The sequence below is a fragment of the Aquarana catesbeiana genome, linkage group LG09, assembly GCF_042186555.1.
Source record: "Aquarana catesbeiana isolate 2022-GZ linkage group LG09, ASM4218655v1, whole genome shotgun sequence".
Taxonomy (NCBI): Eukaryota; Metazoa; Chordata; class Amphibia; order Anura; family Ranidae; genus Aquarana; species Aquarana catesbeiana.
Window position 1 is genome coordinate 92,139,218 of NC_133332.1, and position 22,701 is coordinate 92,161,918.

Here is a 22,701-nt window from a genome sequence, read left to right on the forward strand (position 1 = left end):
GGATGTCACAACAATTCCTTAAACGAAATCTCTCTAAAACCGAGCTGGTAATATTTCTCCCCGTCCGTGCCCCCCTCCCATGACTTTTCCATCAAAAATCAATAATGCAACCATCAATCTCTCCCCTCATGCCAGGGTACTAGGTGTAATCCTAGACTCTGACCTGTCCTTTCAGCCCCAAATCCAATAGTCAAAAGCTTGTAGACTTCACCTCCGTAACATCTCTAAAATTCGCCCCTTTTTAACGAATGAAACCACCAAACTCCTCATTCACTCCCTTGTTATCTATCACCTTGACTATTGCAACGCCCTTCTCATAGGCCTACCTCTCCATAGGCTATCCCCTCTTCAGTCTATCATGAATGCTACTGCCAGACTTATCCACCTTACCAACTGCTCAGTGTCTGCTACCCCTCTCCGCCAATTCCTACACTGGCTCCCGATCGCCCAGCGAATTAAATTCAAAATACTAACCACAACATACAAAGCTATTAACAACTGCCCAGAGCTACATCACCAATCTTGTCTCCAAATATCACCCAAACCGTCCTCTCTAATCCTCTCAAGACCTCCTACTCTCAAGCTCCCTTGTCTCCTCCTCCAATGCTCATCTCCAGGATTTCTCCAGAGCCTCTCCCATCCTCTGGAACTCTCTACCTCAACCTGTCCGGCTATCTCCTACTCTAGCTGCCTTCAGGCAGCTTATCTTTTATCACTTCCATCAGCTCATTCCGCACAATTACGACCTTTTGTGCCACTTGCTCTGTGCAAAACCACTGAGCACAGAACAGGTAGATATAACATGTTTGTTATTTAAAAAATTAAAAAACAAAGCTTTAATACCACTTTAAGGTCCTTATTTAGTTACTTCCTGCCAAGCCTCTACATTGTACACCGCTAAACTGAACAGACACACACATATGTACTTCATCTGTGTATTTCGCTGTTTCCCTGGAGTTCACCTTTAATTATATAATTAATACATGTTTTTAAAATAAATATTTGTGTCCTTTGGTAAAAGGTTACTAGGGATAATAACCTTTTAGATGTCAGTAAGACTTTAGCAAAGCAATTTCAGGTTGCATTAAGTTCACAATACCAGACATCTCAAGTCTCCTGCGACTCGCGGGATACTGCCGCATTTGACGGCGGGCTCACGGACACCCGCAAGTGTGGCGCGATCTCCTGGCTGAGCCTGCACTACCACTCAGCCTGGAGTAATCACAAACAGCGGGTGTTTCCTGCTGTGTCATGCAGCTGCAGTCTTAACTGTTCAGCGGCCATCCACTGTAACAAAGCCCCGCCTCCTCATCCATGATAGACGGAACGCTGATTCAATTACCCAGCATTGTATCAGTGTTCAGTTGACCGTCTATCATGGATGAGGAGGCGGGGCTTTGTTACAAAAGCCGCCGAACAGTTAAGACTGCAGCTGCATGACACAGCGGGAGACACCCGATGTGTGTAATCAAGGTACTGGGGAGGCTGCAGATGGGCACTGATGAGGATACAGATGGGCACAGTGAGGCTGCAGATGGGCACAGTGAGGCTGCAGATGGGCACTGATGAGGATACAGATGGGCACAGTGAGGCTGCAGATGGGCACAGTGAGGCTGCATTAATGGCTCAGTGAGGCTGCATTGATGGGCATAGTGAGGCTGCATTGATGGGCACAGTGAGGCTGCATTGACGGGCACTGACGAGGCTGCAGATGGGCACTGACTAGGCTGCAGATGGGCACAGTGAGGCTGCATTGTTGGCACTGATGAGGTTGCAAATGGGCACAGTGAGGGTGAGTGTGACACAACATTATCTTTTAAAGTATTATTTTATTATGGCATTTTATTATTAATTATCTTTAAAGAATTTTTTTGTTATAGTATTTTATTACGAATGGGGGGGGGGTTGTTGGCACGGAGCGTGACCTCCCTGAAATGAGCTTGCCGCCTCCTGGAAATTCGTTTTTGCAGGTTGGGATGTCTGCAATACTCACTCGAATTACCTTAATTTCAGTTCTCGGTAACCCACTGCATCCACAGCATGCAGACCACCTCACAGGGTCAGTAGGAGGGCAGTAGCAGTGTACTTCCTGAAGCCAAAGCAGTGTCATTTCTTTCTCCCTCAGCTTTGTGGATGACCATTTATAATCAACATTTTAACAGATCGCAACCAAACTTCCAAGGCAAGTTTAAAGCTGAACAGATGCAAAAGCAGCAAAAACTGTTTTTGTTATTTTATCTATTCTTGTTCAATAAATTTATTAGTGCTTCAATAAGAGAAATACACAACCAATAAGCCCTCACAATGGCTAAAGTCGGCCATAGACGGATCAAAATTTGTCCGGTTCATCAGGAACTGATCGATCGACTTCAGTACAACCAGCCTGTGGGTTTTCCGTTCGTGTGATTACTGCTGCCAGCTATAGCCGGCGACAGTAATCATTGTATTCTGACATAAAACCTTTCCCTGTTAGCATGCAATAGCGCAGCGTGAGGGATTCCCCCATCAACACTGAATGTATTGATGGGGAAATTGAGCGATTTTCTTTGCTAATATAGTTGAAGGAGAGAAATTTGCTTAATGTATGGCCAGCCAGTAAGGCATCAAGAGAAAACAGTTCATAAACAACAAAGACAACAGGATTAACAGAGCGTTTTTATCTTTTAGCCCCGGTTCACACATATGAGATGCGGAAACCAACGAGGTTCCCGCATCTCATCTCTCCCGCGGGAAGTTCGCACTGCTCTCTGCGAACCACTATGGGTGTCAATACAAAGTTAATGACACCTCCAGATCGGTTGGCAGATCGCAGTGTGAACCGTGAATTCAGACAGAAATTGGATCCCATGGGTGTGAACACCCATGCAATCCGATTCCAGTACTGTTCCTGCACTATTTTTGTGCAAATCCAAAAATCCAATGCGAGTTCAGCCATACAACTGTATGGCTGAACTCGCATTGCACAGACATCGCTTGTGATCTGCACAGCAATATGGTGCGTATCACATGCGATGCCTGAAATCGCATATGTGTGAACCCAGGCTCAATTGACTATTTAACTTTATGGTTGTTTTTTGTTCTTGGAGGGAGATCTACTGAAAATTTGATTGGTGGATGTAAAAAATGTCTCAGTGCTTGTACTTTTACATCAGGGATTCTGTATAATAAAGGCAGCAAGGGGAGTTTTCCTGTATCACAATTTTATCTTTCCAAAATCAATTGATTACTAGAATAACAAAAAGGCAACATGGTGTACTGGAGTAGTACTGCAATGGCTAAAAAAAAAAAGTAATGAAGTAATAAGCTGGAAGGGTATGTTTACACTATACATCTCAAGGCTTCATTGTCAGTTTTGTCTGGACAGACCCTTTAATACTGGTGTAAAATGAGAGAAAATGTATTTACATAAATGTCTTTTACAAATAATAAAAAGACACACATGGGCCATATTTATAAACTCTGTAATGTGACTTTTGTGAAGCATTCAACGGTGGTGAATCAATCACTGTCATTTCAAGTACATGTACCAGGAAGATTCACCTGCAGTGAGTGTTTGGTAAATGTTAGATTAACTGCTTTATAAATAATCACAACAGAAAAAGATCTAAGAACTCTCTGAGATGGCAACCAAGGACACAAGGTCAACACATGAATGTGAAAAAGTATTTCCAGATTTATTAATCACATAACATAAAACAATCATATAATATGAATACAATATTCTTTTTTGACACACTACAAAGACCACATACAGTATATTTGCAATATATACTTAGTGTCCAGATTTACAGGTAAGAGATTGTGATCATTAGATGCATATATTGGACAAGGATAATATAATACAGTTTAAAGCGGAGATCCACCCAAAAGTGGAACTTCCACTTTAAGGAGTCCTAACCCCCTGACATTCCACATTTGGCATGTCCTTTTTTTTGGGGGGGGGGGGGGGGGGGGGGGGAGTGGGTACCTAGTTTTGATAGGTATCCAGCTCCCATTTCTTCCCACGCTGCCTAGGAGACTCCTCCTCTCCCCTCCCTGCAATCTTCTGGGACACGTCACAGGTCCCAAAAGATTGCTTGACCATTCAGGACAGCGCAACTTGCGCATGTGCAGTGCTCACCCGGCTGTGAAGCTTGGCGGCCGTATCGCTGGATTCTGGGACAGGTGAGTGTGTGTTTATTAAAAGTCAGCAGCTACACTTTTTGTAGCTGCTGGCTTTTAATAAACTGAAACATGTGTGGAACTCTGCTTTAATTTGGTAGTAAAATGTGATATAACTGTGTGCAAATTTCTTTAACCCATAGTTCATTTTTCACTTTGCCTTGCAATAGATGCCAAGACATTTCTAAACATCACACAACAGGAGATCATGAAAGTTGAAGCTGGGCAGTCAGTGAACATCACTTGCTCCTTTGTCTATGAATCACCCTCTTTTACTGTAAAATGAACTCGAGGCTGTAATCACAGTGTGTCTCTTTCTGATCAAACATGTTACAATGGCAGAATCAATAATTCTGATGTAGAATTTACCTATATAACAACTGACTCAGGAACATCGTTCTGTAAGAGAAATTCTATACTTACCATTGTCAATGTGATGGAGATTGACTCCGGAATATACTGCTGTCATGTACAGACTGTTCGTGGGCATAAGGGAAATGGATCTGGAACCAGATTGGAGGTCATACCAAGAACATACAAAGCAGGTATTTTGTTTCTAGTAACATACAGTAGCTGTTACCGACACATATAACCCACCTTTATAGTTTCCTATCGTTTTGCTATGAAGTCTTTCTTGTCTACCTCTCTAACCATTACTGTTGCCTAACATTTTAGCCACCTTTATGTTTACTACAATTTACTTACCTTGAGACAGTCCTAGACAAAGTACAGCTATACTATATCGACTCTTATGCCCATTCACAAGTTTTATACTTGCATGTATTCATACCACCAAGATTTTACACTGTGTGCTCTGTGCTGCTCATCCTCTTTGAAATTTGCACTCATGAATCTTCATTCTCCCTCACATGTCCACCACAAACTTCATTTAATTCTATGGAGAGTTCCTAGTCTTGCTGGATTACAAGCTCTCTATCGGTGTGACCTAGGCAGCCTAAATCACATACTCAGGAGTATTGTGGATGTTTCAGGTCATTGGTGACAGCAGATAATCTTTTCTTTTTTTTTTGTTTCAGTCCAATAGGCCCTGTTTGGAAGACTTTGTTTTGCTTCAGTCAAATAGACCCCCTCTGGTAGATCTACAATGAAATGAGAATTAGCAAGTTATACAGCCATTGTGCAGCTCTGTACAAAGAGGATTGGTGGAAGATCATTGACACTACATCCCTTATGACACCAAAGATATACAATATATAATTCAATTGGACTTTTTTGGTGTCAGGCATCAACATCAAATAAACATCAAATAAAATAATACTTATTTCCATATGAAATCTATGGACATGGTGATTGGACCTAATTACATAATTAGCACCCAACTTGTTTAGACTACACAGCTGGTACTGTGTGTACCTGCCACTTAAGCCTCTGTGTTTGAATATGGGGCATTTATACACTATATTGCTAAAAGCAATGCAACGCCTGCCTTACATGCACATGAACTATAATGGCACCCCAGTCTTAGTCCGTAGGGTTCAATATTGAGTTGGCCCACCCTTTTCAGCTATAACAGCTTCAAGTCTTCTGGGAAGGCTGTCCACAAGGTTTAGGAGTGTGTCTATGGGAATGTTTGACCATTCTTCCAGAAGCACTTTTGTGAGGTCAGGCATTGATATTGGATGAGAAGGCCTGAATCGCAGTCGCCGCTCAAATTCATCCCAAAGGTGTTATATCAGGTTGAGGTCAGGACTCTGTGCAGGCCAAACTCGCTCATCCATGTCTTTATGGACTTTACTTTGTGCACTGGTCCAAATCATTTGGTGGAGGGGGGGGGGGATTATGATGTGGGGTTGTTTTTCAGGGGTTGGGCTTGGCCCCTTAGTTCCAGTGAAGGGAACCCGTAAGCGTCAGCTTACCAAGACATTTTGGACAATTTAATGCTCCCAACTTTGTGGGAATAGTTTGGGGACGGTCCCTTCCTGTTCCAACATCACTGCAAAACAGTGCACAAAGCAAGGTCCATAGAGACATGGATGAGCGAGTTTGGGGTGGAGGAACTTGACTGGCCTGCACAGAGTCCTGATGTAATCAGCAAATATGGCTGTCCTCATGTACATTTACATACTACATGTTACTTTTTTGGTTTACACAATAGGGAGCCACTTGTTCCTCCTGTTTAGTGATTTATCACGACTCTTGCAATTACTCTTTAAGGCATTTCAAAATGAGATGCAATACTATTCACTGATGTTGAACTGGCTTCTGTCTCCAAGTTTCCTTTTGTGTTTTTGTAAAAAGGAAATGGCAGAGAGCGTGTTATTATGTTCTTATTGTTTCCCCTTTCCCTCTTTTCTCTTAGATACAAATACAATTAAAACTAAAATTAATGGAAATAGGCAATATGTCCTGTATGCTGTGATAGGGGTTATGGCGTGTATTATACTGGTACTGCTTGTTGTCGGAAAATTTTGACACAAAGGTAAGTTATTCTGTAACTCTTTTTTGATTTTTGTAAATAATGAGGAACTGAGCAAAATGTAAAAGCACTGCAGGAGGAAAGTGTAACATACTGACGTACACTTACCTCCAGGCCATCCACTAAGACTTCAGATACCGAGGTCCTTCTCACCATGTATGTTGTGTGCTTCCAGCTCTACCTATAATTATAGATTTCTTCAAGGCAAACTACTCTTATTGAAATGATGAGCTAGGACTGAATGTGTGCAGTATTGGAGTGAGAGAGAGAGAGACATGTTTTCTGAGCTCTCAATCTAGAGGTGTGTGACATAGAGCTAACTGTAAAAAAACAAGTTCCATTTATTCATGTACTGCTTTTAGTTAGGGCTTTGTGGGGGTTATTCTTTAACCACTTGACAACTGGGCACTTAAACCCCCTTCCTAACCAGACCAATTTTCAGCTTTTGGTGCTCTCACATTTTGAATGACAATTACTCAGTCATGCAACACTGTATCTATATGAATTTTTTGTCCTTTTTTTCACACAAATAGAGCTTTCTTTTGGTGGTATTTAATCACCACTGGGTTCTTTATTTTTTGCGCCGTAAAAGAAAAAAGACCGAAAAATCTGTAAAAAAATACATTTTTTTTCATTTCTGTTATAATATTTTGCAAATTAGTAATTTTTCTTCATATATTTTGGCCAAAATTTATACCGCTACATATCTTTGGTAAAAATAACCCAAATCGGTGGATATTATTTGGTCTTTTTGAAAGTCCAAAAGCTATGGTGCGAATATCTGAAAATTGATCACACCTGAAGTACTGACGGCCTATCTCATTTCTTGAGACCCTAACATGCCAGAAAAGTACAAATACCCCCCAAATGACCCCTTTTTGGAAATAAGACATTCCAAGGTATTTAGAAAGATGCATGGTGAGTTTTTTGAAGTTGTCATTTTTTCCCACAATTCTTTGCAAAATCAAGGTTTTTTTTTTTACTTTTTTTTTTTCCACAAAATTGTCATATTAGCAGGGTATTTCTCACAGACTGCATATGCATACCACAAATTACACCCCAAAACACATTCTGCTATTACTCCCGAGTACGGCGATACCACATGTGTGAGACTTTTACACAGCGTGGCCACATACAGAGGCCCAACATGCAGGGGAGCACCTTCAGGCGTTCTGGAGCACCCAGGCCAATTCTGACATTTCTCTCCTACATGTAAAAATCATCATTTATTAGCTAGAAAATTACATAGAACCCCAAAACATTATATATTTTTTTTTAGCAAAGACCCTAGAGAATACAATGGCGGTCGTTGCAACTTTTTATCTCACATGGTATTTGCGCAGCAAATTTTAACGCTTTTTTTTGGAAAAAAAAACTGTTTTGTGCTTTACAAAAGTTAGCCCAATGTTTTTGCATAATGTGAAAGATGAAGTTACCCCGAGTAAATAGATACCCAACATGTCACCCTTCAAAATTGCATGCGCTTGTGGAATGGCGCCAAACTTTGCTACTCAAAAATCCCCATAGGCGATGCTTTAAAATTTTTTACTGGTTACATGTTTTGAGTTACAGAGGAGGTTTAGGGCCACAATTATTGCTCTCACTCTACCGATCGCAGCGATACCTCACATGTGTGGTTTGAACACCGTTTTCATATGTGGGCGGGACTTACATATGCGTTCGCTTCTGCATGCGAGCACACAGGGACAGGGGCGCTTTAAATTTTTTTTTTTTTTTTTTTTATTGTTAATTTTACTTTATTTATTTTAGTTTGATGCTTTTTTCCAAAAAAAAAAAAAATTTTGACCACTTTTATTCCTATTACATCCTTGTAAACATCCTTGTAATAGGAATATGGCATGACAGGTCCTCTTTACAGTGAGATATGGGGTCAATAAGACCCCACATCTCCCCTCTAGGCTGGGAAGCCTGAAATAAAAAAAAAAAAAAAAAAAAACGATCCTGGCTTCGATCGTAGCTGTGAGTCGGTAGAAGCGCGGGAGGGGGGGGGGACATCCCCTCTCGCCTCCCGTAAGAACGATCAAGCAGTGGAACAGCCGCTATGATCATTCTTATGGTGTAGGGAATCGCCGGCTGAAAAAGCTGATATCTGAATGATGCCTGTAGCTGCAACCATCATTCAGATATCCCCACACAAAGTCAAGGACGTTGTATGACGGCCGGCGGGCGGGAAGTGGTTAAAACGCATTTTTTTTTTTAACACAAAGTTGTCCATTTATACAATATTTCTAACACATAACATGTACATTCCAAAAATGACACCCCAAAATAGATTCTCCTGCTCCTCCTGAGTACGGCGATACCACATGTGTGAGACTTCCACAGCCTGGCCACATACAGAGGCCGAGTACAGCCGAGCATGGCTCAGCATGGCAGGGTATGGCGGGGTATTGCGGAGTATGGCGGGGTATTGCGGAGTATGGCGGGGTATTGTGGAGTATGGCGGGGTATGGCGGAGTATGGCGGAGTATGGCGGGGTATGGCGGGGTATGGCGGGGTATGGCGGGGTATGGCGGGGTATTGTGGGGGTATTGCAGAGCATTGTGGTGGTATTGCAGAGCATTGTGGTGGTATTGCAGAGCATTGTGGGGGTATTGCAGAGCATTGTGGGGGTATTGCAGAGCATTGTGGGGGTATTGCAGAGCATTGTGGGGGTATTGCGGGGAATTCCGGGAGGACGTCATAGTACGTCCTCCCGGAGTTAAGCAACCGCCCTGCAGCCGTCATTCGGCTATGGGCCGGTTGTTAAGTGGTTAAACCTATAGGAGGGCCTTAAAGGGTAGCTATACTTTTGTTTACATTTGCATATTTATTCACTTGACCTCCGGACGATTTACTCTTCTTCATGACCAGGTCAATTTTTTGCGATACAGCACTGTGTTATTGTAACTGACAATTGTGCGGTCGTGCAATGCTGTAGCCAAATAAAATGTCCTTTTTTTCTCACAAATAGAGCTTTCTTTTGGTGGTATTTGAACACCTCCGCATTTTTTTTTTTTTTTTTGCACTTTAAACAAAAAAAATAAGACAATTTTGAAAAAAAAAAATTACATATTTTTCTACTTTCTGCTCTAAAACATATCCAATAAAAAAATGTCTTCATCAGTTTAGGCCAATATGTATTCTGCTACAAATTTTTGGTAAAAAAAAATCCCAATAAGTGTATATTGATTGGTTTGCCGAAAGGTTATAGCACAGGCATGTCCAAAGTCCGGCCCGCGTTCCGGTTTTTAACGGCCTGCCTGGTTATTTGGACATATATATCTTTTGTGGCCCCTGATGATCTCCCAGCGCCGGGGCCACAAAAGATGCATATGCCTTGGAGGGGACAGGGAGGAGGTGGGACGAGCACCGTATACACACACAGGAGAATTTCCTGTTTACGGGCAGTTTCTGTAATAGGAAGTCCCATCTCCGGCGCTGCTATTGGACGACTGTCCTGTCCATCAAAGGAGGCGGGACTTTCTATTAAAGAGGCCACCGTGTAAACAGGAGATTTTCCTATAGGTAATCTTGGGCACTCGTGAGTGTATTCCTGGCAATGATGCTGCATTCCTGGCAATGGTGAGTGCATTCCTGGCAATAGTGAGTGCATTCCTGGCAATGGTGGGTGCATTCCTGGCAATGGTGGGTGCATTCCTGGCAATGGTGGGTGCTGCATTCCTAGCAATGGTGGGTGCTGCATTCCTAGCAATGGTGGGTGCTGCATTCATGGGCGTCCGCAGGTAGAGGCAAGGGGGGGCTAGTGCCCCCCCCTGGAGCAAGGTGTCCGCACATGGACACTCAGGGGCCAGGCTGATCCTGGGTGGGTGCAGAGCCGGTGCCAGCATGAGGGAGGAAATGTGGAAAGAAGGAAAGCCTTAAGGTACCAGGAGAGGGAGGGCACTAAAGCTACGGGTCCCTCAAGAAAAGCTGATGCTGACGCTGGCCCCGCTCACACCTTTCCCCAGCGAATGGGGTCATATGCTGCGGAAGGCCTGGGCGGTGCATGTGCGAAGGCTGTTCCTGGAGTCCCATTCCGCCTCCTTATTTGTGCCGCCACCATCGTCTCCTCCTCCTCTCCATCTGACCGCGCCAGATCCGGATCTGGAACTGGGACGTCATCTGGCAATCGGCAATGTGGCAGACTGATCAATAAAAAAGCAGGCGAGTCGTCTCAGAGAAGGGACGGAGCAGCCGCCAGCCAGCGAGCAGTTAGGGAGAGTCATGCTGCCTACATCCATGCATTCATTTCAGCCAGCGAGCAAACTTGCAGCATGCCTGACAGTGTTAGTGGGGTGGGCAGTGTAGTGTTAGTGGGGTGGGCATTGTTGTAGTGTTAGTGGGGTGGGCATTGTAGTGTAGTGCGGTGGGCAGTGTAGTGCGGTGGGCATTGTAGTGTTAGTGGGGTGGGCATTGTTGTAGTGTTAGTGGGGTGGGCATTGTTGTAGTGTTAGTGGGGTGGGCATTGTTGTAGTGTTAGTGGGGTGGGCATTGTTGTAGTGTTAGTGGGGTGGGCAGTGTAATGTTAGTGGGGTGGGCAGTGTAATGTTAGTGGGGTGGGCAGTGTAATGTTAGTGGGGTGGGCAGTGTGGTGCGGTGGGCATTGTAGTGTTAGTGGGGTGGGCATTGTTGTAGTGTTAGTGGGGTGGGCATTGTTGTAGTGTTAGTGGGGTGGGCAGTGTAGTGTTAGTGGGGTGGGCAGTGTAGTGTAGTGGGGTGGGCAGTGTAGTGTTAGTGGGGTGGGCATTGTTGTGTGCAATAATTTAAATTCTAAAATGATGACCAACTGGGGCGAGATAGAGAGATGTACATCCAGCTGGCGCGGCACTGCCCACTCAAGCCCCTCCCCTCTATGATGTTGACAAAAAGGGCGGAGCATGGGTGACCTTAAAATGATGCCCCCCCCCTGAAAAAATGTCTGCACACGCCCATGGCTGCATTCCTAGCAATGGTGGGTGCTGCATTCCTAGCAATGGTGGGTCTGCAGATGGGCACTTGTGAGGCTGCAGATGGGCACTGACCCTTATTTTGCTTCACAGTTCTTTATTTAAAATTACATTTTTTTTTTCCTGAAACTTCGCTCTTAAAGTGAAGGTGCGTGTTATACGCCAATAAATATATCCAAATAATACGCCCAAGTTCATCTCTTCACCACACACAGCCACAAAGGCAAGAGAATTCTTGTTGGGCAGTGTATTATTGCCCGAATGAACACACTTAGACCGAATGGTTCAAAGAATGTCAAGCAAAATGGTCGGCCCTCACGCATGTTCACTTCATCAAATCTGGCCCTCTTTGAAAAAAGTTTGGACACCCCTGTTATAGCATCTACAAACTATGGGATATATTTATTACATTTTTTATTTTTTAATTTTTTTACTAGTAATGGCGGCCATTAGCAACTTATAGCCGGACTGTGATATCGTGGCACATAAATCGGACCATAACTGACACTTTTTGGGGATCAGTAACACTAATACAGTGATCAGTGCTAAAAATATGCACTGTCACTGTACTGAACACTGGCTGGGACGGGTTAACATCAGGGGCGATCAAAGGGTTTGTGTACTGTGTGAGAAGGCATGGGTCCATGTTCCTGCTTTGCAGGAGCACAGGATCCATGCCTTCTCTACTGACAGAACAGCAATCTGCCTTGTTTACATAAGCAGATCGCCGTTCTGCCTCTGTGCTAAATGATCGGCAGGTGCCTGTGGACATGTATAATCACAGTGGAAGCGGGCCAGCTGCGGCGCACATGCGCACCACAGACACAAAAGTGCAAAATTACGTACTAGGTACGTGATCCTGCGCAGCAAAGCTGCCTCGCCGCCGTATGTGTAAGTTATACGGTCGGCACGTGGTTAAAGAACAGACTTCAAATGGTCTGTTTTGCAAATACAGAACTGCAAAATTTGTAAATGAATAGATGGAAACAGAACATCATCTGACTGTTTTCCCAGAACAATCTCCTGTCTTTGGCCCCTCAAGCTTCTGAATGGCCTCTATTTGGGGAGGGGGGGGGGGGGATAATTTGTTGGATAGGTTAACCACTTCAGCCCCGGAAGGATTTACCCCCTTCCTGACCAGAGCACTTTTTACAATTTGGCACTGCGTCGCTTTAACTGCTAATTGCTTGGTCATGCAATGCTGTACCCAAACAAAATTTGCGTCCTTTTCTTCCCACAAATAGAGCTTTCTTTTGATGGTATTTGATCACCTCTGCCGTTTTTATCTTTTGCGCTATAAACGGAAAAAGACAGAAAATTTTGAAAAAAAAAAACGGAAAAAATTGTATACTCACCTTTCCGTAATTTTCCTTTCCTGTCGCATTTTCATGGCAGCATACACGTTGGGTTGTGACTCCGCCTCCACAACCTGATAGGACCACATAGCTATAAATTAGAGAGTAGGCACCTGCCCCAGTATTCTCCGTAAATATATACACATGTCACCTCAGAGGGTGGGTGATTGTATGCTGCCATGAAGATGCGACAGGAAAGGAAAATTACGGAAAGGTGAGTATACAATTTTCCGTTTTCCTGTCGCATCATGGCAGCATACACGTTGGGGAGTAACTCGCCAAACTGGGTGGGAGTGCAAAAAAAAAAAAAATCAAATTTATTGACAAGGAACAGAAGAATTGGCCTGTATGACGGCCCTCCCAAATTCCACTGCTGCTAAGCGTGCAGCGTCTATTTTGTAATGGGAAATGAAGGTGTTTCTTGAAGACCAAGTGGCCGCTCTACAAATGGTTTCCGCCGAAACTTTACAGTAAGCTGCCCATGAAGTAGCCATTGCCCTGGTGGAATGCGCTCTAAGGTCTTCCGGGATTTGCAAGGTGCTTAAGGAGTAGGTCTTTTTGATAGTTTTCACGAGCCATGAGGCGATGGTACGGGCAGAGGCTGCCTGGCCCTTCCTGAACCCATGTGGGATGACTAAAAGGTTCTCGCATCTCCTGAACGACTTGGTCACCGAGAGGTAATGCAGAACGTTGCCCCTAACATCCAGGGGATGAGGAACGCCCTGATCTGTGTTCAAAGCCGGGAGGTCAATTTCCTGGTTAAAGTGAAATGCAGAAGAGACCTTTGGGATAAATTTGTCTGAAGGTTTTAGGGTTAGCCTGTCCGGATAAACCATCAGGTATGGTTCCTTGATAAGTAAGGCTTGCATTTCCGAGACCCTCTTCGCTGAAGTGATGGCAATTAGGAATGAGACTTTTAGAGTCAGGTCCCAGAGGGAGGTATCTTCAAGAGGGGAGAATGGTTCTCCGGATAGAATTTGCAGGACAGTTGATAGGTCCCATGTTGGAAATGAAGGCTTTCTGGGAGGCCTTAGCTTCAGGCATGCTTTCTGGAACTGAACTACAAGAGGGTTGAGTGCCCATCTAACCCCTGTCAGAGCAGAGATGGCAGAGACTTGGACCTTCAGGGTGCTAGATCTAAGGCCTTTGTCTAGGCCTGACTGTAGAAATTCAAGCACTTGTATTGCTGATGGGGAAGACGGATCCCAACCTTGTTCCTGAGCAAAGGAAGAGAACTTCCCCCAGACTCTCTCGTAGGTGTAATTCGTGGAAGATTTCCTGGCTAAAAGCAGGGTTTCGACTACCTTCTGCAAACAGCCCTGATCTAGGAACCTAGACCTTTCAGTCTCCAGGCCGCTAGGTGCAATCTCTCTGGATTCGGATGCAACAGCTGGCCCTGGGTTAGTAGATCCGTTGTCACCGGAAGAGGAATTGGATCCGCTGTGCTCAGTTGCAGGAGGGTGGTGAACCAAGGCCTCCGTGGCCAGAAGGGAATTACAGCCAGTACTAGAGCTGCTGAGTGTTTGAGCCTCAGAAGGAACTTGGCAATCAGTGGCGTTGGTGGAAAAATATAACCTAGGCGAAAGTTCCAGGTATGCTGGAGACAATCCGTTCCCTCCGCTGAGGGGAAGGGGTTCCTCGACAGAAACCTTCGACATTTCCTGTTCTCTGGTGTTGCTGCGAGGTCTATGTCTGGATGACCCCATGTCTGGCATATGAGGGCGAAGGCCTGCGGGCTTAGACACCACTCGTTGTTGGAAACAAATGTTCTGCTGAGAGAGTCCGCCAGTTCGTTCTGAATTCCCGGAATATACGTCGCCTTCAGGTCCTGCAGATTCAGTTGAGCCCACTGTATCACCGGACCAACTTCCCGCATCATGGAGATGCTCTTGGTACCCCCCTGCCTGTTGATGTAGGCCACAGCCACTCGGTTGTCCATTTGGATCAGGACCTGTTTCCCTCTCAGAAGAGAGCTGAATGCCAAGAGGGCTTGGAAGGCTGCCTTCATCTCTAGGACGTTTGACACAACATCTCTGGTTCTGAAGTGCCAGCGGCCCTGAGCTGCATAATGTAGGTAGTGTGCCCCCCATCCCTCCAGACTGGCGTCCGAAGTCACTACCTCCTGATGGAGAGTGACTATCTGTTTGCATCTGCTGAGGTTGCCGGGGTGGATCCACCACCGTAGAGATAGTCTGGCTTCTTCCGAGATGCGAATCGGTTGGGACATGGACCATCCGTCCCACTGGCACAGGAAGGAGGCTTGCAGAGGTCTGGTATTCCATTGCGCCCACCCGACCATTGGAATGGTTGCTGATAAGGACCCCAGCAGGCTGAGGTATGCTCTGGCAAGTAAGTATGATGCTGGAACCACATCTTTCACCTTCTGAACTAGTAGGGACAACTTCTCCTTCGGTAGTTCTACCGTGTTGGCCCGGGTGTCCAGCTCGGCTCCCAGGAAGACCATCCTTTGGGTAGGCTGAATGTTGCTCTTCTGCCAGTTGATTATCCAACCCAGACTCGTTAGGGTGGAAACTAAGGTCTCGCGATGTTGCACGAGTGATTCCTGGCTGTTTGAGAGGAGAAGAATGTCGTCCAGGTAATGGTGGACCCTTAGACCCTTCTCCCTCAAAAAGGCTATTACTGGCAGCAGAACCTTTGTAAATGTTCTGGGTGCCGTAGAGATCCCGAAAGGGAGGCTTCGAAATTGAAAGTGTTCCTGGCCCACCGAGAACCGCAGGAACTTTTGGAATGCCACGTGAATTGGAATGTGTAGGTAGGCATCCTGGAGATCTATGGAGAGCATCCAGTCTCCCAAGTTTATGGCCTGGAGGATAGACTGCAGGCTTTCCATCCTGAACGACTCCACTTTGATGGACCTGTTGAGTTTCTTCAGGTCTAGAACCGGCCGAAAGTCCCGACTTCTTCTTGACGAGGAATAGTGGAGAATAGAATCCTCTGCCTCGTTGTGTTGGCGGAACCTCTGTTATCGCTTGCTTTTGAAGCAGCTCTAGGATATAGGTTAGAAGGGATAACCTTTTCTCTCCGGGAGGAGGAATACGGGTTGGGTAGAAATGATCTCTTGGGGGTCGATTTTTGAAGGCCCATCTGTGGCCGAAACTGACGGTGGCCAGGGTCCAGGTATCGTGTATGGTTTCCGTCCAAACCAGCCTGAAACTGAAAAGCCTTGCTCCCACTACTGCTGGCCGGACGGGCGCACCTTCAAAAAGGCTTCTGGTCACTGGGAGCGGAGGTCTTAGGTTTTTGGAATTTCATAAAGGAAGTTTGAGGGTTCTTCCAGTTCCTTCTATACTCCTTCCCTGGTCTGTACGCTTTCGCGTCTCTATACCTTTCTGGGAGATTCCGCTTAAAAGGAGGGGGTCTCTGTTTGGGCCTCCTATCTGAGGGAATGAGCCCGGATTTTCCACCAGTTACCTTGGAGATGGCCGTATCTAATTTTGTCCCGAAAAGGTGCTCACCGTCAAACGGAATACGGCACCAGTTGGACTTGGATGCCAGATCCGCCGTCCAGGGCTTCAGCCACAAAGCTCTTCTGGCCATCACTGAGGCCAACATAGACTTTGAAGCAGACCTGATAGTGTCAACTGAGGCCTCAGCCACGAAATCACCAGCCAGGCTTAACTCTTGTAATGCCTTCACAATTTTCTCTTGGTCTGCCCCCTCTAATACCAGCTTTTCCGTGTTTGAAGACCAACTCGAGATGGCCCTTCCTACTGCCGCGAGTGCTATCGCAGGCCTGCATGCACCTCCGGCCGAAAGGTAAGCCCGCTTGAGATCCGTGTCGATCTTCCGGTCAAGAACGTCTCTAAACGTAACCGCATCCTCTAGCGGGAGGGTAACATGCCTGGCAAGGCGCATTAAGGATGCGTCCACTACCGGAGGGGATACCAGAGGGTTCACTTTAGGCTCCTTGAGTGGGTACAGCTTCTGGAGTCTGTTGTTCAGACTAGATTTTTTCTCTGGCCTCTGCCACTCTTTGATTAAATCCTCCAGCTCATCGATAAACGGAAAGGTTTCAGGCTCCTTTTTAAGCTGCGGAAAATATTTTCTCTGCTTTGGCTGGACTTCCTGGGGTTCCTCCCATCCTATTGCCTCCTTGACCGATTTAACAAACGGTTCTATGAGGCCAAAGTCGAATCCTGCCGACACCTCCAGGCCTTCATTATCAGATAGGGAGTCTTGCTCCTTTGATGTGCTGGCCCGGGCTGGAGAGGTAATGGTGGAAAGATCCACATCCGGTATTGAGGCCTGAGGGGCTGAGTCCCCGACTTCTGAGGCTCTCTCTCTCGTGGCCTCTTCTAGGCATCTCTGACAGACCAATTTATCCGGAAGAGCCGCCGCACCACAGATCCAGCATGCGTTTCCAGCGGGACGGGCATGGCGTGCAGGGGAGCGGTGCCTACGTGAGGACGACCTTCTGTGGCGGGATCGACCATGCCGAGAACGTGATCTGGAGCGGCTTCTTCTGCGACTTCCTCTTGAGCGACTCCTCCTATGGTAGGAGCGGCTTCGTCTGTGTCTAGAGCGACTTCTCCTGCGTGAGGATTCTCTATGTCTTGAGGCAGACGTTCCTGAGGACCTGGTAGGGCTGACCAATTTAGGTAGCGTTAGAAGTGCTCTCTTTTTCAATCTTCTTACTTACCCACTTTCCCCCCCCTTACCTAGTCGGCTGGCGGTGATCTGCTGGGGCAGCGGTCTCCATGGTGAATAGGTTGGAAACCTGCAAGGAAAAGATAAGCAGCAATGTAGAAGCTGACCCAGCCTGGACGGTGGGGGGGGGGGGGGTTGGGGGGGGGGGTAAGACCCACCTTTGTAGAGCGTTTCCTCTTGCTGTGGATCGCGGGGCAGGCTTCTGTAGCGTGCAGCAACCATCAGCAGCCTCCACAGCAATGCTGTGGTTTTTAAATCTGCCGCCATTAGCGTCGGACGCCCGCGCATGCGCAGTAGCGCCGCGAGGCGCCCGGCGCCATCTTGGAGACTGGAAAACAGCTTAGCAGCGCCCAGAGAGCTGTACTGCGCATGCGCGAGGACGCCGAGAACGCTCAGCGGTCCCCCACAGCACTGCATGGACCACAGAGCCCAGCAGGACACCCCAGGTATGCCGGAAAGGGAGAGGGGGAGAGGGGGGGGGGAACGTGGAGACCGCTGCACACAATGAAGCCTGTTTAAAGCTTACTTTCTTGAGGCCATAAAGATGGTTCCCTGGCCAATCCTCCAGCAAGCCTGTTTAAGGCTTTTGCGGGCTGTTTGCACTTGAAGCCTGTTTAAGGCTTGTCTTCTGGCAACAGTTTAAGATGAGATGAGTGCCCCTGAGACCACCAGAGTGGGGCTCCTTCCATTTAGCTCGTTTAGAGGCTGTACAAGAAGGACTTCCACCCAGGAGAGGCTAGAACCTGGCTGGGGCGAAGCGGTAAGGGGGTGCTGATCCGTGCGTCCTGACAGGTGAGGAAAAATAAGAGAATACTGGGGCAGGTGCCTACTCTCTAATTTATAGCTATGTGGTCCTATCAGGTTGTGGAGGCGGAGTCACAACCCAACGTGTATGCTGCCATGATGCGACAGGAAATGATATTTTCTACTTTTTGTTATAAAAAAAAACAATAAACTCAATTTTAGTCATACATTTAGGCCAAAATGTATTCGGCCACATGTCTTTGGCAAAAAAAATGTCAATAAGCGTATATTTATTGGTTTGGGCAAAAGTTATAGCATCTACAAACTAGGGTACATTTTCTGGAATTTACACAGCTTTTAGTTTATGACTGCCTATCTCATTTCTTGAGGTGCTAAAATGGCAGGGCAGTACAAACCCCCTCAAATGACCCCATTTTGGAAAGTAGACACCCCAAGGAAATTGCTGAGATGCATGTTGAAACCATTGAATATTTTTTTTTTTTTTTTTGTCCCAAGTGATTGAATAATGACAAAAAAAAAAAAAATTTACAAAAAGTTGTCACTAAATGATATATTGCTCACACAGGCCATGGGCATATGTGGAATTGCACCCCAAAATACATTTAGCTGCTTCTCCTGAGTATGGGGATACCACATGTGTGGGACTTTTTGAGAGCCTAGCCGCGTACGGGGCCCCGAAAACCAAGCACCGCCTTCAGGTTTCCTAAGGGCGTACATTTTTGATTTCACTCCTCACTACTTATCACAGTTTTGAAGGCCATAAAATGCCAAGATGGCACAAAACCCCCCCAAATGACCCCATTATGGAAAATAGACGCCCCAAGCTATTTGCTGAGAGGCATGTCGAGTCCATGGAATATTTTATATTTTGCCACAAGTTGCAGGAAAATGACAAACTTTTTTTTTGCACAAAGTTGTCACTAAATGATATATTGCTTACACAGGCCATGGGCATATGTGGAATTGCACCCCAAAATACATTCTGCTGATTCTCCTGAGTACGGGAATACCACATGTGTGGGACTTTTTGGGAGCCTAGCCACGTACGGGGCCCCAAAAACCAAGCACCGCCTTCAGGATTTCTAAGGGCGTAAAGTTTTGATTTCACTCCTTACTACCTATCACAGTTTTGAAGGCCATAAAATGCCCAGATGGCACAAAACCCCCCCAAACGACCCCATTTTGGAAAGTAGACACCCCAAGGAAATTGCTGAGATGCATGTTGAGCCCATCGAATATTTTATATTTTGACACAAGTTGCGGGAATGTGACCAATTTATTTTTTTTTTGCACAAAGTTGTCACTAAATGATATATTGCTCAAACATGCCATGGGCAGATGTGGAATTACACCCCAAAATACATTCTGCTGCTTCTCCTGAGTACGGGGATACCACATGTGTGGGACTTTTTGGGAGCCTAACTTCATACGGGGCCCTGAAAACCAATCACTGCCTTCAGGATTTCTAAGGGCGTAAATTTTTGATTCACTCCTCACTACCTATCACAGTTTCGAAGGCCATAAAATGCCAAGATAGCACAACCCCCCCAAATGACCCCATTTTGGAAAGTGGACACCCCAAGCTATTTGTTGAGACTCATGGTGAGTATTATGCAGCTCTCATTTGTTTTTGAAAAAGAAAGACAAGAAAAAAAATTTTTTTTTTCTTTTTTCAAAATGCAAAATACTCACTATACCTCTCAGAGAATAGCTTGGGGTGTCTACTTTCCAAAATAGGGACATTTGGGGGGGGGTGTTGTGCCACCAGGGCATTCCATGGTCTCCGAAACTGATAGGCAGTGAAGAGTGAAACCAAAAATTTACGCTCTTAGAAAGCCTGAAGGCGGTGCTTGGTTTTCGGGGTCCCGTACACGGCTAGGCTCCTGAAAAGTCTCACACATGTGGTATCTTCGTACTCAGGAGAAGCAACAGAATGTATTTTGGGGTGTAATTTCACATATTCCCATGGCATGTTTGAGCAATATATCATTTAGTGACAACTTTGTGCAAAAAAAAAAAAAAAAAAATAATGTCTTTTTCCCGCAACTTGTGTCACAATATAAAATATACCATGGACTCAACATGCACCAAGCACCGCCTTCAGGTTTCCTAAGGGCGTACATTTTTGATTTCACTCCTCACTACTTATCACAGTTTTGAAGGCCATAAAATGCCAAGATGGCACAAAACCCCCCCAAATGACCCCATTATGGAAAATAGACGCCCCAAGCTATTTGCTGAGAGGCATGTCGAGTCCATGGAATATTTTATATTTTGCCACAAGTTGCAGGAAAATGACAAACTTTTTTTTTGCACAAAGTTGTCACTAAATGATATATTGCTTACACAGGCCATGGGCATATGTGGAATTGCACCCCAAAATACATTCTGCTGATTCTCCTGAGTACGGGAATACCACATGTGTGGGACTTTTTGGGAGCCTAGCCACGTACGGGGCCCCAAAAACCAAGCACCGCCTTCAGGATTTCTAAGGGCGTAAAGTTTTGATTTCACTCCTTACTACCTATCACAGTTTTGAAGGCCATAAAATGCCCAGATGGCACAAAACCCCCCCAAACGACCCCATTTTGGAAAGTAGACACCCCAAGGAAATTGCTGAGATGCATGTTGAGCCCATCGAATATTTTATATTTTGACACAAGTTGCGGGAATGTGACCAATTTATTTTTTTTTTGCACAAAGTTGTCACTAAATGATATATTGCTCAAACATGCCATGGGCAGATGTGGAATTACACCCCAAAATACATTCTGCTGCTTCTCCTGAGTACGGGGATACCACATGTGTGGGACTTTTTGGGAGCCTAACTTCATACGGGGCCCTGAAAACCAATCACTGCCTTCAGGATTTCTAAGGGCGTAAATTTTTGATTCACTCCTCACTACCTATCACAGTTTCGAAGGCCATAAAATGCCAAGATAGCACAACCCCCCCCAAATGACCCCATTTTGGAAAGTGGACACCCCAAGCTATTTGTTGAGACTCATGGTGAGTATTATGCAGCTCTCATTTGTTTTTGAAAAAGAAAGACAAGAAAAAAATTTTTTTTTTCTTTTTTCAAAATGCAAAATACTCACTATACCTCTCAGAGAATAGCTTGGGGTGTCTACTTTCCAAAATAGGGACATTTGGGGGGGGTGTTGTGCCACCAGGGCATTCCATGGTCTCCGAAACTGATAGGCAGTGAAGAGTGAAACCAAAAATTTACGCTCTTAGAAAGCCTGAAGGCGGTGCTTGGTTTTCGGGGTCCCGTACACGGCTAGGCTCCTGAAAAGTCTCACACATGTGGTATCTTCGTACTCAGGAGAAGCAACAGAATGTATTTTGGGGTGTAATTTCACATATTCCCATGGCATGTTTGAGCAATATATCATTTAGTGACAACTTTGTGCAAAAAAAAAAAAAAAAAATAATGTCTTTTTCCCGCAACTTGTGTCACAATATAAAATATACCATGGACTCGACATGCCTCTTAGCAAATAGCTTGGGGTGTCTACTTTCCAAAATGGGGTCATTTGGGGGGGGGGGGGGTTGAACTGTCCTGGCAGACAAAGCCTTTTCTGACACTTTGTTTACATGAAAAAATTATTTTTTTTGCAAGAAAATTACTTTGAACCCCCAAATATTATATATTTTTTTAAAGCAAATGCCCTACAGATTTTTTTTTTTTTTCACACAGTATTTGCGCAGCGATTTTTCAAACGCATTTTTTGGGAAAAAACACACTTTTTTAAATTTTAATGCACTAAACCTGGTATGCCTCAGGTGGTAACAGTGGAAGCTCTGAAGTACCTAGGGATTGTCCTGACGAAGGACCCTGTTCTATATATCAGTAAAAACCTTGTCCCTCTATTAAAAAAATTTAAACGAAAAATAGGAATTTGGAGACGCCTGCCTCTATCAGTTGCAGGAAGATGTAGCTTAATAAAAATGATATGGATGCCACAACTGCTATACGTCTTGCATAATTCCCCTGTCTGGATAGGTAAGAAGTGGTTTAAAAAAATTGACAGTCTCTTTAGGGAATTGATTTGGAAGGGGAAACAAGCCAGGATCCGTCTTGGAGTGCTCCAGCTCCCTACCCAGGAGGGGGGCTTTGCCCTCCCACATCCCGAGAGTTATTTTTACTCAACTCAGTTGCAGCAATTATTGGGCTGTGGGATACCGAAAGGAGGCACCCCTAATGGCAAGTTACTGTTGTTGAGCTCCACACATAATACAATTATTGAAGCCCTAGAGGCGGACGCGTTCCATGATAAATTTCCAACAATTAAATTGATAATCAAACTTTGGAAAACAGTTAAGAAAAAGATGGGGTATGGAGCCTTAACAGCCTACTCTCCTA

At 45.2% G+C, this 22,701-nt stretch overlaps 1 long non-coding RNA gene across 1 annotated transcript in view; it reads left to right on the plus strand.

The window, feature by feature from the left end:
• LOC141107921 (uncharacterized) overlaps positions 1–22,701 on the plus strand; it is a 75,047-nt gene that overhangs the window by 21,860 nt on the left and 30,486 nt on the right. Inside the window, exons 2-3 of the long non-coding RNA XR_012235986.1 lie at positions 4,332–4,706; positions 6,482–6,601. This is a non-coding gene — a long non-coding RNA (uncharacterized lncRNA). The remainder of the gene's footprint in view (positions 1–4,331; positions 4,707–6,481; positions 6,602–22,701) is intronic.